Genomic DNA, 18,325 nt, shown 5'->3' with positions numbered 1-18,325 from the left:
ACGAAGATCATGGCATCTGGTCCCATCACTTCATGGGAAATAGATGGGGAAACAGTGTCAGGCTTTATTTTTCTGGGCTCCCAAATCACTGCAGATGGTGACTGCAGCCATGAAATTAAAAGATGCTTACTCCTTGGAAGGAAAGTTATGACTAACCCAGATAGCATATTCAAAAGCAGAAACATTACTTTGCCAACAAAGGTTTCGTCTAGTCAAGGTTATGGTTTTTCCTGTGGTCATATATGGATGTGAGAGTTGGACTGTGAAGAAGGCTGAGCGCTGAAGAATTGATGCTTTTGAACTGTGGTGTTGGAGAAGACTCCTGAGAGTCCCTTGGACTGTAAGGAGATCCAACCAGTCCATTCTGAAGGAGATCAGCCCTGGGGTTTCTTTGGAAGGAATGATGTTAAAGCTGAAACTCCAGTACTTTGGCCACCTCATGTGAAGAGTTGACTCATTGGAAAGGACTCTGATGCTGTGAGGGATTGGGGCAAGAGGAGAAGGGGACGACAGAGGATGAGATGGCTGGATGCCATCACTGACTCGATGGACATGAGTCCCAGTGAACTCTGGGAGTTGGTGATGGACAGGAGGCCTGGTGTGCTGTGATTCATGGGGTTGCAAAGAGTTGGACAAGACTGAGCGACTGATCTGATCTGATCTGATCTGAGTGCCAAAGAATTGATGCTTTTTAACTTTAAAGTTGGAGAAGATTCTTCAGAGTCCCATGGACTGCAAGGAAATCAAACCAGTCCATCCTAAAGGAGATCATTAGAATCTTCATTAGAAGGACTGAATATTCATTAGAAGGACTGATGCTAAAGCTGAAGCTCCAATATTTTGTCCACCTGATTCGAATAACTGACTCACTGGAAAAGACCCTGATGCTGGAAAAAGATTGAAGGCAGGAGGAGAAGGGGATGACAGAGGATGAGATGGTTGGATGGCATCACCCACTAAATGGGCATGAGTTTGAGCAAGCTCCAGATGTTAGTGATGGATCGGGAAGCCTGGCGTGCTGCAGTCCATGGGGTCGCTAACAGTCAGAAATGACTGTGTGACTGAACTGAACTGATAATCAGATGAGAAATCAGCCAATGGGAAGGACTCAGCAATGACAGATATGAAGGAAATAGTAGAAAAGAACATTAAAACAGGTGCTATGTTTCAGAATTTAAATGAAACATGTATAGAATGAAGTGTGAAATAAAAAAGAACCAAAATAAGCTTCTAGAGATGGAAATGCAATATATGAAATTAACTTATCGCTTGTTTGTATTGCTGCTACTGCTAAGTCGCTTCAGTCATGTCCGACTCTGTGCGACCCCATAGACGGCAGCCCACCAGGCTCCCCTGTCCCTGGGATTCTCCAGGCAAGAACACTGGAGTGGGTTGCCATTTCCTTCTCCAATGCAGGAAAGTGAAAAGTGAAAGTGAAGTCGCTCAGTCGTGTCCGACTCCTAGCGATCCCGTGCAGCCTACCAGGCTCCTCGGTCCACAGGACCTTCCCGGCAAGAATACTGGAGTGGGGTGCCAGTGCCTCCGTTGTTTGTATTAATAGCACCAAATTAGACACCGCATAACAAAAGATCAAAGAACTTGAAGGTATAAAAATAGAATCCCTCTAAAATAAATACATAGCAAGAAAGACTGGTAGGAAATGAATCTGCAAGAGATATAGACTGGTTTAACACACATTTAATTGGAGGCCCAAAAGCAAGTAAGGAGTAGGGAGGAGAAAATGCATTTGAAAAGTTGATAGCTGAAAAATCATCCAAATTTGAAAACTGTAAACATAGAGACCCAAAAAGCTCAGTGACTGCCAAACACAATTCACTTACACATACACATACACACACACCCCTATTCAAATGCATCAAAATCGAATTACTAAAAAATAAATGATAGAATATATTTTTTATTTATTTTTTTTTCTTTTATATTAGTTTATTTTTCTTGCATATATGCAATAGATGCTGATGGTATCTAGCATATTTATCCTTTAATTCTTCCATACTCATGCTATATCATTTGTTTCTTTTATAACTTTTTCTAGCTTTTCTTTTTGGAATGAACAATTTCTAATACAATAAAAATACTTTGGCCATTTCAGGATTATCTATCATTTGTTTTCCCTGTGGATCATACAGAATGGAATGGTCTTTAGCCACAGTTTATGCAAAGGTTAGAGGAGAGGTCACATGTAATTTCTACTCCTGTTTCTTCATCATCAAAGGACATGATGCTTGCTTTTGGTTTTATGTCATCTACAAATAATCCTTTCATATTCACTTTTCTGATCTTCATGTCTGAATACTAGCCCTCTGCTGCAAATGGATAACCAGGCTTTTTTTTTTTTTTTTGACAGCTTTAATTTTTCAGCACTTTATTATTTTTTTTTAATTTGATAAATTTAACGCCTTTTATTGCCATACCTCATTTTACTGTGCTTTGCTTTAGTGAGCTTTATAGATACATGTTTTTGTTTTTGTTTTTTTTTTCCTTGTTAATTTTCTGTTTAGTTGATCTATCCATAAGTGTGAGTGGGGTATTAAAGTCTCCCACTATTATTGTGTTATTGTTAATTTCTCCTTTCATACTTGTTAGGATTTGTCTTACATACTGCGGTGCTCCCATGTTGGGTGGATATATATTTATAATTGTTATATCTTCTTCTTAGAATATATTTTTTAAAATTGAACCACAGCTGATTTACAATGTTGTGTTAGTTTTGAATGTACAGCAAAGTGAGTCAGTGACATGCACGTATACATTCCTTTGCAGGGTGTTTTCCCATATAGGTTATTACAGAACATTGAGTATGGTTTCCTGTGCTGTAGAGTAGGTCCTGTTGTCTATCTGTTTTATATCCAGTAGTACGTATGTTACTCCCAAATCACTAATTTATCCTTCCCCTCACCCTTCCCTTTTGACAGCCATAAAGTCTGCTTCCTATGTCTCTGAGTCTATCTCTATTTTGTAAATAAGTTCATTTGTATCGTATGTTTAGATTCTACATAAGAGTGATATCAAATGATTTTGTTTTTTCTGTCTGACTTACTTCACTTAGTATGATTATCTCCAGGTCCATCCAGGCTAATGCAAATGGCATTATTTCATTCTTTTTATGGCTGAGTAGTATTCCATTATATCTATATCTATATATATATCTTTTATCCATTTACTCATTGATGGACACTTCAGTAGCTTTCATCTCTAAGCTGATAGTGGGAATATCTTGAATGTAGCCAGAGGGAAAAAAGAAAAAAGTCAGAAGATAATACTACAGGAGACTTCTTGTCAGAAAATATAGAAAAGCCAGAGGCAACTGGAAGATATCTTTAAAGTGTTAAAAGAAATTGGCAACTTAGAATTCTACATCCAGCAAAAATACACCTCCTCTGCCCCTGTCAAATGAAGGTGAAATAAAACTTTTTCACAGAGACAAAAGCTGGTCAAATTTGTCATCAGCAGACCTACACTGGTATCAAATATCACAGAAACAATATCAAAGAAAGTTCTTCAGGCTGAAGATAAATAATATCAGATGAAAACTTGGGTCCACACAAAGGAATAAAAAGCTTCGGAGATGGTAAAGATGTGTTTATGAGGCAAAGGTTATTTTCAGATCTGATCAGATCAGATCAGATCAGTCGCTCAGTCATGTCCGACTCTTTGCGACCCCATGAATTGCAGCAGGTCAGGCCTCCCTGTCCATCACCAACTCCCGGAGTTCACTCAGACTCACGTCCATCGAGTCAGTGATGCCATCCAGCCATCTCATCCTCTGTCATCCCCTTCTCCTCCTGCCCCCAATCCCTCCCAGCATCAGAGTCCTTTCCAATGAGTCAACTCTTCACATGAGGTGGCCAAAGTACTGGAGTTTCAGCTTTAGCATCATTCCTTCCAAAGAAACCCCAGGGCTGATCTCTTTCAGAATGGACTGGTTGGATCTCCTTGCAGTCCAAGGGACTCTCAAGAGTCTTCTCCAACACCACAGTTCAAAAGCATCAATTCTTTGGCGCTCAGCCTTCTTCACAGTCCAACTCTCACATCCACACATGACCACAGGAAAAACCATAGCCTTGACTAGACTAGATGAACCTTTGTTGGCAAAGTAATGTCTCTGCTTTTGAATATGCTATCTAGGTTAGTCATAACTTTCCTTCCAAGGAGTAAGCATCTTTTAATTTCATGGCTTCAGTCACCATCTGCAGTGATTTGGGAGCCCAGAAAAATAAAGTCTGACACTGTTTCCACTGTTTCCCCATCTATTTCCCATGAAGTGGTGGGACCAGATGCCATGATCTTTGTTTTCTGAGTGTTGAGCTTTAAGCCAACTTTTTCACTCTCCTCTTTCACTTTCATCAAGAGGCTTTTTAGTTCCTCTTCACTTTCTGCCATAAGGGTGGTGTCATCTGCATATCTGAGGTTATTGATATTTCTCCCAGCAATCTTGATTCCAGTTTGTGTTTCTTCCAGTCCATCGTTTCTCATGATGTACTCTGCATATAAGTTAAATAAACAGGGTGACAATATACAGCCTTGACGAACTCCTTTTCCTACTTGGAACCAGTCTGTTGTTCCATGTCCAATTCTAACTGTTGCTTCCTGACCTGTGTACAAATTTCTCAAGAGGCAGATCAGGTGGTCTGGTATTCCCATTTCTTCCAGAATTTTCCACAGTTTATTGTGATCCACACAGTCAAAGGCTTTGGCATAGTCAATAAAGCAGAAATAGATGTTACTTTACAATAAAATTTTCGTTACAAGATAACTGACTGCCAAGAGCAGAGATTCTCAAGGTTTTCATCAGAATCCTCCCAAGCCCACCTTTTTAGGCATTTCAATCTAATTAGCCCACATGATAAGGGAGCAATGTCACCTGTGTTAAGAATGTATGCTCTATCACAATACGGAGAAGGCAATGGCACCCCCACTCTAGTACTCTTGCCTGGAAAATCCCATGGATGGAGGAGCCTGGTAGGCTGCAGCCCATGGAGTCGTTAGGAGTCAGACACGACTGAGCGACTTCACTTTCACTTTTCACTTTTATGCATTGGAGAAGGAAATGGCAACCCTCTCCAGTGTTCTTGCCTGGAGAATCCCAGGGACAGCAGAGCCCGGTGGGCTGCGGTCTATGGGGTCACACAGAGTCGGACACGACTGAAGCGACTTAGCAGCAGTAGCAGCAGCAGCACAATAACAATAACAATGTAGTGTGGAGTTAATAATACATGTAGAAGTGAAATATATAACAATGATAGCACAGAGGGAGAAGTGGGAGTTTCCTTTTGTAAGCCTCTTACTTTACAGGTGAAGTGGGATAGTATCATTCGAAGGTGGACTGAAGCAAGTTCAAAATGAATAGAGTAACCTTCAATAATTCTCTAAAATGAACACACATGTTATCCAGAAATACATAAAAAGGATAAGTTGTCACACAGAAATGTTTTATCATATACTCATGAGGCTCAGAGCATATGAGCCTGAATTGTATGGTCCTGAATTGTATTTGGTGGTAGTTGTAGATTTTTCATCTATACGTGTACACAATACCTGTCCACACTTATTTTTGATCCTTCATTAAGTTTTGAAATTAAATATAGGCAGCAGATAAGTAATATCTACCATTTGGATAATAAGAAATCTGTGATATAACCATGTTATGTTTACACTAGTCTCTTCCAAACTTTTCTCTTTTAGAGACCAGTAAAATATACTGACCAAATTTTGAACATTGGTAGGCGTATTAACTTTTTACTTTGCCTGTCACTTCTATGTAGAATCTAAAATACAACACAATTGCACCTGTCTAGGAAACAGAAGCAGACTTGTGGTTGCCTAGAGGCTAGGGGAGGGATGGAGTGGGAGGTTGGGGTTCAGTTCAGTTCAGTAGCTCAGTCGTGTCTGACTCTTTGTGGCCCCATGGACTGCAGCACACCAGGCCTCCCTGTCCATCACCAACTCCCGGAGTTTAATCAGACTCACGTCCATTGAGTCGGTGATGCCATCCAACAATCTCTCCTCCCGCCTTCAATCTTTCCCAGCATCAGGGCCTTTTCAATGAGTCACTTCTTCCCATCAGGTGGCCAAATTATTGGAGCTTCAGCTTCAGCATCAGTCCTTCTAATGAATATGCAGGGCTGATTTCCTTTAGGATAGACTGGTTGGATCTCCTTGCAGTCCAAGGGACTCTCAAGAATCTTCTCCAACACCACGGTTCAAAAGCATCAATTCTTCGGCGCTCAGCTTTCTTTATAGTCCAACTCTCACATCCATACATGACCACTGGAAAAACCATAGCCTTGACTAGACAGACCTTTGTTGGCAAAGTAATATCTTTGCTTTTTAATATACTGTTTAGGTTGGTCGTAACTTTCCTTCCAAGGAGTAAGCGTCTTTTAATTTCATGGCTACAGTCACCATCTGCAGTGATTTTGGAGCCCAAGAAAATAAAGTCTGACACTGTTTCCACTATTTGCCATGAAGTGATGGGACCGGATGCCATGATCTTAGTTTTCTGAATGTTGAGTTTTAAGCCAACTTTTTCACTCTCTTCTTTCACTTTCATCAAGAGGCTCTTTAGTTCTTCTTCACTTTCTGCCATAAGGGTGGTGTCATCTGCATATCTGAGGTTATTGATATTTCTCCTGGAAATATTGATTCCAGCTTGTGCTTCATCCTGCCCAGCATTTCTCATGATGTACTCTGCACATAAGTTAAATAAGCAGGGGGTGACAATACATAGCCTTGATGTACTCCTTTCCCGATTTGGAACCAGTCTGTTGTTCCATGTCCAGTTCTAACTGTTGCTTCCTGACCTGCATACAGATTTCTCAGGAGGCAGGTCAGGTGGTCTGGTATTTTCAAGGTTGGGGTTAGCAGATGTAAACTATTATACATAGAATGGATACACAACAAGGTCCTACTGTATAGCACAGAGAATTGTATTCAATGTCCTCCAATAAACCATCATGGAAAAGAATATTTTTTAGAAATGTCAATATGTATAACTGAATCACTTTGCTGTACAGTAGAAATTAACACATTATAAATCAACTATACTTCTATAAAAAATTTTTTTGAATTCTTTTTTTACTTTTTCAGGTATGACATTAAAAGAAAAAGAAAAATCGACAACTCTGCCTCTTCCAGTGCCTGCTTGGTCTTGGGAAGGAACAGCTCCAGTTCCAGGCTCAGAATCAATGTAAGTTGCTATGGATCCACACATTTGTAGTAACAGTATAAAAGCAGGCCTGGGGACAATAATCACCAAATCTAGAATAGTTCTTGCCCCTGGGAAGGCAGAAGATGTCTTGGATCTGAGAGGGGTACATGGAGACCTTTGATTCCAGCTACTGAGCAATAACAGTGGTATTTTAATTAAAAAAAATTATTGAAAGAAGATACAGCAAAATCTGAGGATTTCTCAAAGCCCTGCAGTGACTACATTTGTTGTTGTTCAGTCACTAAGTTGTGTCTGACTCTCAGCAGCCCCATGGACTGTAGCACCCCAGGCTTCCCTGTCCTTCACTGTCTCCCAGAGTTTTCTCAAATTCATGTCCAGTGAGTCAGTGATGTCATCCAACCATCTCATCCTCTGTCACCCCCTTCTCCTTTGACCTTCAGTCTTTCTCAGCATCAAGGACTGTTCTGAAGAGTCAGCTCTTTGCATCAGGTGGCCAAAGTATTGGGGTTTCATCTTCAGCAGCAGCCCTCCCAATGAATATTCAGATGTTATTTCCTTTAGAATTGACCGGTTTGATCTTGCTGTCCAAGAGACTCTCTAGAGTGACTGCATGGGTGTTTGTTATCACTAAATAGTCTATGTCACAATTTGTTAATAAAGAGATGTTTTCCAAACGTCAAGTCACTTGCATAAGTGGTTTGTGAAATCAGCTATGTGCCCCTTAACAAAACCTTTTTAAAAAAACAGAGAGGGAGGCCTTCCTTGGTGATCCAGTTTGGTAGGGGAAGTACTGTATGCCACACGGTGCAGCCGAAAACAGAACAAAAGAGAAAATAATAGGAAATATCAGAATACCGAAGGGCAAAGTTAAATATTGTTTGGTATAACTTTTAATTCAGGTTTTACTGTACTGCTGTATAAAACATATTTCTTCCTGAGGGTTCTGCACAAAAATATAATATACAAAGTTATTGGGGTTTCCCTGGTGGCTTGGCAGTAAAGAATCCGCCTGCCAATGCACGAGACATGAGTTTGATCTCTAATCCGGGAAGATCCCACATGGTGCGGAGCAACTAAGCCCGTGTGTTCTAGAGCCTGGGAACTGCAACTACTGAGCCCCCCGCGTCGCAACTACTGAAGCCCGCTCACCCTAAAGCACATGCTCTGCACCAAGAGACGCCTCCTCAGTGAGAAGTCCATACACGGCAACTAGAGAGCAGTCCCCGCTCTCTGCAACTAGAGAAAAGACCCAGCACAGCCATAAATAAATAAGGAAAATGTTTTTCCTTATTTTTAAATATATAAACTAAGTTGTTGTCCAAACATATTAAATAGGTTGAACAAAATTCTTCTTATGTCTGTACTTAAGCAATTTTACTGTGTTCAGTTCAGTTCAGTTCAGTCGCTCAGTTGTGTCTGACTCTTTGCGACCCCATGAATCGCAGCACACAGGCCTCCCTGTCCATCACCAACTCCCAGAGTTCACTCAGACTCACGTCCATCGAGTCAGTGATGCCATCCAGCCATCTCATCCTCTGTCGTCCCCTTCTCCTCTTGCCCCCAATCCTTCCCAACATCAGAGTCTTTTCCAATGAGTCAGCTCTTTGCACGAGGTGGCCAAAGTACTGGAGTTTCAGCTTCAGCATCATTCCCTCCAAAGAAATCCCAGAGCTGATCTCCTTCAGAATGGACTGGTTGGGTCTCCTTGCAGTCCAAGGGACTCTCAAGAGTCTTCTCCAACACCACACTTCAAAAGCATCAATTCTTCGGCGCTCAGCCTTCTTCACAGTCCAACTCTCACATCCATACATGGCCATAGGAAAAACCATAGCCTTGACTAGACGGACCTTTGTTGGCAAAGTAATGTCTCTGCTTTTCAATATGCTATCTAGTTTGGTCATAACTTTCCTTCCAAAAAGTAAGCGTCTTTTAATTTCATGGCTTCAGTCACCATCTGCAGTGATTTTGGAGCCCCAAAAATAAAGTCTGACACTGCTTCCACTGTTTCCCCATCTATTTCCCATGAAGTGATGGGACCGGATGCCATGATCTTCGTTTTCTGAATGTTGAGCTTTAAGCCAACTTTTTCACTCTCCTCTTTTACTTTCATCAAGAGGCTTTTTAGTTCCTCTTTACTTTCTGCCATAAGGGTGGTGTCATCTGCATATCTGAGGTGATTGATATTTCTCCTGGCAATCTTGATTCCAGCTTGTGCTTCTTCCAGCCCAGCGTTTCTCATGATGTACTCTGCATGTAAGTTAAATAAGCAGGGTGACAATATACAGCCTTGACACACTACTTTTCCTATTTGGAACCAGTCTGTTGTTCCATGTCCAGTTCTAACTGTTGCTTCCTGACCTGCATACAGGTTTCTCAAGAGGCAGGTCAGGTGGTCTGGTATTCCCATCTCTTTCAGAATTTTCCACAGTTTATTGTGATCCACACAGTCAAAGGTTTTGGCATAGTTGATAAAGCAGAAATAGATGTTTTTCTGGAACTCTCTTGCTTTTTCCATGATCCAGCAGATGTTGGCAATTTGATCTCTGGCTCCTCTGCCTTTTCTAAAACCAGCTTGAACATCAGGAAGTTCACGGTTCACTTATTGCTGAAGCCTGGCTTGGAGAATTTTGAGCATTACTTTACTAGCGTGTGAGATGAGTGCAATTGTGCGGTAGTTTGAGCATTCTTTGGCATTGCCTTTCTTTGGGATTGGAATGAAAACGACCTTTTCCAGTCCTGTGGCCACTGCTGAGTTTTCCAAATTGGCTGGCATATTGAGTGCAGCACTTTCATGGCATCATCTTTCAGGATTTGAAAGAGCTCCACTGGAATTCCATCACCTCCACTAGCTTTGTTCGTAGTGATGCTTTCTAAGGCCCACTTGACTTCACATTCCAGGATGTCTGGCTCTAGGTGAGTGATCACACCATCGTGGTTACCTGGGTCGTGAAAATCTTTTTTGTACAGTTCTTCTGTGTATTCTTGCCACCTCTTCTTAATATCTTCTGCTTCTGTTAGGTCCATACCCTTTCTGTCCTTCATCGAGTCCATCTTTGCATGAAATGTTCCCTTGGTGTCTCTAATTTTCTTGAAGAGATCTCTAGTCTTACCCATTCTGTTGTTTTTCTCTATTTCTTTGCATTGATCACTGAGGAAGGCTTTCTTATCTCTGTTAGTATTAAACAATTAGAGGACACAGTATGATACTTTATTTCATAGTCAGTCACAGCTATAGAAATACAATCCAGAGCAGAAATTATAGTTTGAAAGGCCTTTGCATTTTTCTTTACAATATTTTAAATTAAATACTATTTTAAGAGCTGAAGTTTGCAACGGACTGAAAGTTAGCCTGGGTTGGGGATGTAGCAAGGTGAGGCCTCACATGGGATTCTGTTTTTTGTTACTACACCCTCACTGCAAAAGGACATGGCTCCACGGAGAACTGATGTCAACTATTAATCGCTTCATTGACTCAGCCATATTATTAGCTTTATCATGTGGTATAAGTATTTCACATGAACAAGGAAATTTTCAGATGCTCTCTTTGTGATGCTAAATCTTTAGTCTCATTCGTTAGTACCTGGAGGTGCAATGAAGGCAGTCATTGAACCCTTCAGTGTAGAAATGGATTTGGTTGTTTGTTTGTTTGTTTTTTTCCTTTTTTTTTTTTTGATCCCAGTATGTTTTGATCGGAAATGTCCTTGCAGTCAACTCCTGTTTCCATGACTCAGAGTGGGCCTTCAGCACTTGAAATCAAAAGAGCCACAACTAAGGCAGTGTGAACTGGTTTGAATACACAGGTGTCACAAGAGCGAAAGCCGGCAGTAGAAAGACCAGCCAGGAGAGGAGCGTTGCAACATCCAATCAAAGCAAACATGAACGGGAAGAAGGAGCAAGGGAGGCTGAGGCAGGAAAGGACCAATGGAAAGACACGGACATTTGGATACTAAACGGGCAGTTGGGATTCCTGGTCTCAGAGGTGGGCCCCAAACGTCTCTAAGCATGAGGATAACCACACAAACAGGACAGTGATGGGTCATAGAGGGAGCAGATGGTCTCCTGCAAAGAACTGACTTTGGCCACCTTGAAAACGGATAGGGATGAAAGTGAAATGGACAATCACAACTTAAACTTTAAATACTTCTCCACAATTCCACGTGCCCAGAAAAGACCACTGGAAGCATAGGGAATATATAAAGAATGAAATCAGATGCTCTGAACGCTCAACAAGCAGCCTCCCCCTCCACCTCCTACTCACTCCTCTAAATAAGAAGGCATGCGTGGATATACAGAGCCTCTGGGGGCTGCTGGAGAGCACCCAAGATGCTTTATTTTCCTACACGCATGCTTTCAACCTATTTGGAAAATATTCTACTTTGAGAGAATGTTTCTTACTTTTAAATCTACCATGTAATTTTTAATAAAATAAAAACCACTGAGTATATAGTTGTGTGTAGTTCCTGTTTGTCTGCTTTTGTTTTGCCACGCTGCTCTGCATGTGGGGTTTTAGTTCCCCAACCAGGGATGGAACCTGCACCCTCTTGCAGTGGAGACTCAGAGTCTTAACCACTGGACCTCCAGGGAAGTCCTGTAGTTTTGTTTTTTTAATATAAAAGCAAGCTATAGATCTTAGGATATTTTATTTTGGATTGCACCATTGGAGATCAATTGAACACAGACTCAAGGTTGTTGTTTTCATTCAAGGGAAGGTGGGGACACACAGCCCTTAAATAGTTCATATACTGGCTGCACGGTACACAAAGCCTGCTCCCATGAGTGGTGACTGCTTTGGAGTGGCACTTCTGGATCTCCAATTTAAGAAGCGTCTTCCTACTTTTGAGTGTTGATAGTTTTGTGTTATTTCCGAGGCAATCCCTTGAAAAAATTCCCATTGATATTTTTAGAGTTACTTATCATGGAAAAGTTTAAATATGTAGAAAAGTACACAGACTCGTACGATGAACCCCAGTCACCCAGAGTCAACAATTATCAGCTCAAGGTCAACTTGTTTCATCTACGCCCTCACCCACTTCCTACCCTGTAGCATCATTTATAAGCAAATCCTGACATCGTATCACTTCAGGCATGCATCAATATTTTAATATGTAACTCTGAAGACAGAGACTCTTTTTATTATTTTTTTAAATAAAGTATTATTTAAAAATAATATTATGTTTTATTTTGTATTGGGGTATACTGATCAACACTGTTGTGATAGTTCTAGGTGAACAGCGAAGGGACTCATCCGTATCCCTTCTCTCCCACACTCCCCTCCCATCCAGGCTGCCACATAATATTGAGCAGAGTTCCATGTGCTACACAGTAGGGACAAGGACTCTTTTTAAAACAAAACATACCCACAGTTCCATTTTTGTACCTAAAGGTTAATTGTTTCATAATTTCAAATACAGTCAGCATATGGTATAGTCAGTAATTCAAACCAGATCATTTTTGGAGGAAAGCTCTCATTTTGCACCAACAGTAAGACAATGTGGTCTGCCTTCCTGTCTGCTGAAGAAAGGGATACGAGTTTAAACAAGGAGGTGCGTGTGTGCTAAGCCACTTCAGTCGGGTCCAACTTTGCGATCCCATGGACTGTAGCCCACCAGGCTCCTCTATCCTTGGGGATTCTCCAGACAAGAATACCGGAGTGGGTTGCCATCCTCCAGGGGATCTTCCTGACCCAGGGATCGAACCCACATCTCTTATGTCTCCTGCATTGGCAGATGGGTTCTTTACCTCTGTCGCCACCTGGAAAGCCCAAAACAAGGAGAAGGGTGGCCAAAAGGGAATATGATTGTACCTGGATTTGTGAGGACGCTGACTGCAGGTCAAGGGTAGATTAAACAACCATAGGAGGACCCTGTGTCCCAATAGTAGAGGAGCATCTCGGGAGACTGAATGGTCCTGAGGAGGTGAGCTTGGCCCCAAAGGGTCTAAACTGGGAAATGAAATGAGTCACTACAGGATGTCCTCTTTCTCAGACAACTCTCCTCTCTCCCCGCTAGACTTCCAGGCTACTCCTTCCTCATGCGGAAAGAAATGCAATGCTAAAGTTCTTGAGTTTTCCTCCTTCTCTTTATGAGAAAGGCAGCTCACACTGAGATGGAAATATCTTAATTATCATTGCAAGTTTCCAGGAAAAGGGGCTCCCATTGGGCCAGTTTGGGTTAAGTGGTCATTCTCAGTCCAAACGCCAGTGACTGAGGCAGTGGGACACACGTTAGACATAGGCTAGTGTGTTTGTAAGCATGGCTTACCCATGTGGTCTGGCGGGTGGGCAGAATCTCCGAGAGGTAGCCAAGGACCACTACCCATGGGCTGGGTCATCGCACAGGAGTGTGGAAAGCAAGGGTATCTCTGGAGCCAAGGGATCCACGTGGACCAGTGCCCGCAGGTGGGAGGGCAAAACCCCACATGGCCACAGAGCAGGTGTCCTCCCCAGGGGAAGGGTGCTGTTTGGGCTGGGCTGTCAGATCCAACAGACCCTTGCTTCCCTCCCCCTCAGCAGGGTTTCAGAACAAAGAATCACCTGCAGTTTCTTCTCTGGGGATCCCAAGGTGAGCCTGTGAGCAAACGCTTGATCTGCCTCCAGTTCAGTCCTGTCCCATGGCGGGGCAGTGGGGATTGTGCAGGAGAAAATACTTCAACTGCTATCTGTCTCCAGCCCTACACAGGTGAGGCTCCTCCACCTGAAAGCAGGGCTGAGACAGGTAAAGATGAGGGCGCAATGTCAGATGCGGAGATGAAACACAGCGAGAGGCTTAGAAGGAATTAAAACTAATTCAGCAGAAGTAACGAGACAGCAAGGCCTTCATCTTCGTCTTTCTTTCCTTCTTTCCTTTTCCTTCCTTCCTTCCTTCTTTCCTCCCCATCTGCCTCCCCTTCTCTCCCTCCCTCCTTTCCTTCCTTCCTTTTTCCCCACCCCCTTCTTTCTTCAGTGTTCCTTAACCTGTGTTTTGAGGACCTTCGGCATAAAGATCACTTGTCAGCTCATTAAAGATTCAGACTCTAGCCTTCCTTCCCAGACGTCCACTTTGGCAGCACTGGGGCCTGGCCTGGGAACCTGCCTTTTTAACAAAAGTCGGGAGATTGTGATGCACACTGAGTACGAGAACTGCTTGCTGTGGACAGAAACACCAGTCAAGTTGCCTCCAGAATGTTCCGTTCACTCTTCTGCCTTTGACCAAGATGACTTTTCCCAATATAATTGCTCACATGTCTGTGGTGGTGGTGGTGATGAGTGTAACCAGCATGCCACAGTTGTTAGTGAAGGCATTTAAGTCTACACCCTAAATACCCTTCCTCCTGCCCTGGGAGCCGCCCTAAACAGCTGTCTGGCTCAAGAAAAGCTCAGGAAGTTCTCCTGGGCTCCCAGTCACACCACCATCGCCCCACATTAGGGAAGCAATGTGTTTGTTTCCCTCAATCTGACATACCAATATTCTTGGGCATGGCGTTAGTATTGTGAGTAGACTAATAGAATAATTATGCTTTGAAATTGTACATTGCAATCTTGGAAACCTGGCTTAATGTAACAGTATCTTGATGTGTATGTCAAAGCACCTTGTTTGGGAGACATTCTGTCACATTTTGAAAGTACAATGGTCTTTGTAGCCAGTGGTCTAATGGTTAAGACTTCACCTTCCAATGCAAGGGGTGTGGGTTCAATCCCTGGTCAGGCAGCTAAGATCCCACATGCCCCAAGGCTAAGAAACCAAAAACATAAAATCAGAAGCAATATTGTAACAAATTCAATAAAGACTTTAAAAATGGTTCGTATAAGAAATCTTAAAAAAAAAAAAAATACGATGGCTACCATGAATATTAGAAGTGAGGCAATCTGTCTGTGCAACAGGCTGGTCCTGAAAGAATTATCTCTGTTAATTTCTCCTTTTTGACAAAACCAGCATTGTTGAAATACAATTTATGTATCATAAATGTCACTCATTATAAGGATACAATTGACTTTAGTTTTAGTGAATTTATACATTTATGTACCAACAGTGCAATACGGTTTCTCAACACTTCCATGGACCTGAAAAGCTGCCTTTGCCTGTTCACTCCCTACTCCCACCTGTGGCCCCAGCAACTGCCGGTCTACATTGTCTCTATAATTTTGCATTTGACAGAAATTTCGTCTAAGTGGAATCATCCATTGTGGGGTCTTTGCATCTGACTACTTCACTTAGTGAAAGCTTCTGAGATCCATACAGGCTGTTCTGTAGGTCAGAAGTTTGCTCTTTTTTTTTTTTTTTTGCTGAGTAGTGTTCTACCGGGCAGATTCTCTCAGTCTCTTGATTTGCTCTCAACTCTCCGAAACAGAATGTTTTCACACTGGTATGGTTGGAGCCTTCCCAGGAGTAGAAACTCCAAGCCTGGACAATTCCTTCCTTCCTCCGTGTTGTCAGTTGAGTAAGCCTGCATATCCTTTTGACTGTGCGAGCTGGCAGAGAATATGAGAGGATGGTTTTCTTAGTGTGGGTTCAATACTCAGCTGGTGTTCTCAGATTTCAACTAAAGATATCTAATTTTCAGTGAAAAATCATTGTATGTCTTTTTTTTATTTAAAATTTTTCCAATTACTTTTTATTTATTTATTTTTGGTTGCACTGGGGCTTTGCTGCTGCTCACGGGCTTTCTCTAGTTGTGGCGAGCAGGGGCTGCTCCCTCGTTGTGGTGTGCTGGCTTCTCATCGCAGCGGCTTCTCCCGTTGCGGAGTACAGGCTCTAGACACACGAGCTTCAGTAGTTACAACATGCAGGTTTCACAGTTGCAGCTTTTGGCCCCCAGAGTGCTGGCTCAGCCCTTGTGGAGCACAGGCTTAGCTGCTCCACTGCATGTGGAATTTTCCCGGACCAGGAATCGAACCAGTGTCTCCCGCATTAGCAGACAGAGTCTTATCCGCTGCACCGCCAGGGAAGTCCTGTATATCTTTTTTTAAAAGAATAATTGTTTCCACAAGCTTTTCTCTGAAACATGCTAGTGTCATTTATCAGGTCATAGCACTTATCACATGCCTATGAATTTGATCACAATTTTATATTTATTTTACCATAAGAAGATCAATGTAAAACCACGTGCCCTGTATTTTATAGTTACTTTGATTGTTGGGTTCACAGTACCAGGCTGCAGCCCTCTAAACCTGGTAAAAACTTAATATTCCATGGATGTGCTCTACGCATCTATTTTTGAGTGCATATTCTCTGGTTCAGATATCTTTGTGAGTATACTGCTTTGGAATTACTCACTCAGCTTCCGAGGCATTCTCCAAACACTTTCTGACATAGCCAACATTCTGGGGTATTTGAGGGAGAGCTGAAGTTGAAGCTCTCACCCCACCATCCATTTCCAGCTGCACAGCTGAGCAGCCCAAAGAGGAAAGAGCATCTAGCGGTTTAGAGAATTTAGTTCAGTTTGCCCTGGAGGTCTTTATTTTTAACAGTATGATTAACAATATTTCTGACAACACAGGAAATTAGACACATGTTTACTAAGTGCTTCTTTTGAAAGAGGCACAATGCTAGGGTAACAAAGCAACGATTTATATACTTCATTCATTAAAAAGAAATTTCGGCACCAACTATGTGCTCGGTGGGGTAGGAGACACAAAGCTGAGTGACTGAAATTCAAGGAATAACAGCCTACAAGAGATGTGACTTCAGTGTTATTCCTCAGCTAATTTGTGTTTGCTGATGAACCTTGAACATCTGTATGATCTTTCTTTGGTTTTGTTGTTGTTCAGTTGCTTAGTTGTGTCCCACTCTTTGTGACCCCATGGACTGCAGCACACCAGGCCTCCCTGTCCTTCACTATCTCCCAGAGTTGGCTCAAACTCACGTCCATTGAGTCGGTGAAGCCATCCAACCCTCTCATCCTCTGTTGCCCCCTTCTTCTCCTGCCCTCAGTCTTTCCCAGCATCAGGGGCTTTTCCAATGTGTTTGCTGTTTGCATCAGGTGGCCAACGTATTGGAGTTTCAGCTTCAGCATCAGGCCTTCCAATGAATATTCAGGGTTGATTTCCTTTAGGATGGACCAGTTGGATCTCCTTGTTGTCCAGGGTTTGGTTTGGTTTGGTTTGGTTTTAGTTTCTGCATTACTCTAGAGACAGAAATCTTTTGCTTCACCAGAATACAAGTTTCTTTGCAATCAGAAGAGCACAAGTTAAGTGGATCCAGTTGTTTTCTGAGGATACATCTAAACACGTTTGCAGCTTAGGAGATCTTTCATCTTAACCTTGATGATACAAAACTTCTGTAGCCATCACAGAGGACACACTGAATACTGGGAACAACTTGGGTGCTCGTTACGCCTTTGCTGCTAACTAACAATGTGACCTTTGGCACCTACTTCGACGTCCCTGGGGCCTAGGCTATTTCATCGGGAGGAAAAGCATGTCAATAAGACTTTAGGTTCTTTTTAGCAAGAGGCTTTTTTTACTGAGGACACAAACTGCTGTCTGCTGCTGCTGCTAAGTCACTTCAGTCGTGTCCGACTCTGTGCAACCCCATAGATGGCAGCCCATTAGGCTCCCCCACCCCTGGGATTCTCCAGGCAAGAACACTGGAGTGGGTTGCCATTTCCTTCTCCAGTGCATGAAAGTGAAAAGTGAAAGTGAAGTCGCTCAGTCGTGTCCAACCGTCAGCGACCCCATGGACTGCAGCCTACAAGGCTCCACCATCCATGGGATTTTCCAGGCAAGAGTACTGGAGTGGGGTGCCATCGCCTTCTCCACAAACTGCTGTCTAGCCCCTGTCTAATAATTACTTCCAGGTAAGCTTCATAGACCATTCAGGTATGACCTAAATCAAATCCCTTATGATTATACAGTGGAAGTGAGAAATAGATTTAAGGGCCTAGATCTGATAGATAGAGAGCCTGATGAACTATGGACTGAGGTTCGTGACATTGTACAGGAGACAGGGATCAAGACCATCCCCATGGAAAAGAAATGCAAAAAAGCAAAATGGCTGTCTGGGGAGGCCTTACAAATAGCTGTGAAAAGAAGAGAAGCGAAAAGCAAAGGAGCAAAGAAAAGATATAAGCATCTGAATGCAGAGTTCTAAAGAATAGCAAGGAGCGATAAGAAAGCCTTCTTCAGTGATCAATGCAAAGAAATAGAGGAAAACAACA

This window comes from Bos javanicus, chromosome 1 (genome assembly GCF_032452875.1).
Source record: "Bos javanicus breed banteng chromosome 1, ARS-OSU_banteng_1.0, whole genome shotgun sequence".
NCBI lineage: Eukaryota > Metazoa > Chordata > Mammalia > Artiodactyla > Bovidae > Bos > Bos javanicus.
The sequence above is the reverse complement of the archived record's forward strand: the minus strand, read 5'-3'. Positions refer to the sequence as shown.